Source organism: Arctopsyche grandis, unplaced genomic scaffold (genome assembly GCF_051622035.1).
Source record: "Arctopsyche grandis isolate Sample6627 unplaced genomic scaffold, ASM5162203v2 HiC_scaffold_123, whole genome shotgun sequence".
Classification (NCBI taxonomy): Eukaryota; Metazoa; Arthropoda; class Insecta; order Trichoptera; family Hydropsychidae; genus Arctopsyche; species Arctopsyche grandis.
The window spans coordinates 39,379-40,404 of NW_027518468.1; the positions used below are offsets into that span (position 1 = coordinate 39,379).

The following is a 1,026-nucleotide window of genomic DNA, read 5'->3' on the forward strand; positions in this document are numbered from 1 at the left end:
CTCATTATGTATCCTTATGTAATCTTGTTTTAGCATTCGGCTACACTTTGCCGCTAGATGGATCCTTTGTTTAAAAGTAGTAATAAAATGTGGCCAACACAGTACTTTCTTGCCAGAGAATATATTTCTATCTTGAAGTAAGTTGTTGGCTCTTTCATCTTAATATTTTCTTTACTAAATAAAAGAATTAAATCTTTTAAATAGACAAACTCGTGATCACAAATTCTAAAAAAATTCATGATTTTTTTTATATCGATTAGGTGAGTTTTTATTTGTGCTTTACATAAGTCGTTTGATGCCTATGCCCGTTAAACTTAAATTCACTACTCAAGTAACTTTGTTTAAGAGCTAATTGTATGCCTCAACTGTATAAATTGTTCTATTCCAATTTATACATTTTTTTATCTGGCAAAAGTTTTGTAAAAACAGGGGCGTATGAAAACCCATGTGATCAATATTGCACAAAAACAACCTTCCTTAATTTTATCCTCTAAGCAAGCGCCTTCAACAAAAACTGCAGCACCCGTCGTTCCCGAGAGATCTCTCATCTCAGTACTTGAAACAGGCTCGCATTGACTTAACTTCGGAGTTCGGATGGGTTCCGGTGCTTTCCAATGGATATGGCCGCAGATGTTAATAAAAAACTACAATATTTTATACAAATTTATAATACTTTTCTATATGATTTCACAAATTAACATACTTATTTTTTGATTAAAATTGCCCTTATCGGAAGATCTGCTAGACATTGGGGGGTATTTAATACTCCTTAAACCAAAATTATTAAAAAAAAAACAAATTTATTAACCAATTGATCTTACTATCACCTACAAAAAAGGTAACTTTTAAAACATCCTACACTGTTGATAGAGATCAGTTGAAACTTCTGGTGTTACACACCTACCATACCATTAAGGCTTTGGTTACAAGAGGGTTATATTTACAAGTTGATTACTAAGTTATCTGAAATTAATGCAGACCTCTTCTTAATCATTGCTAACAAATACTTAGTTACACTAGGTATTA

General features: G+C 31.8%; 1 pseudogene; it reads right to left on the bottom strand.

Moving 5' to 3' along the window:
* Positions 1 to 511: 511 nt before the first annotated feature.
* Positions 512 to 632, bottom strand: LOC143921993 (5S ribosomal RNA; annotated as a pseudogene).
* Positions 633 to 1,026: the final 394 nt, after the last annotated feature.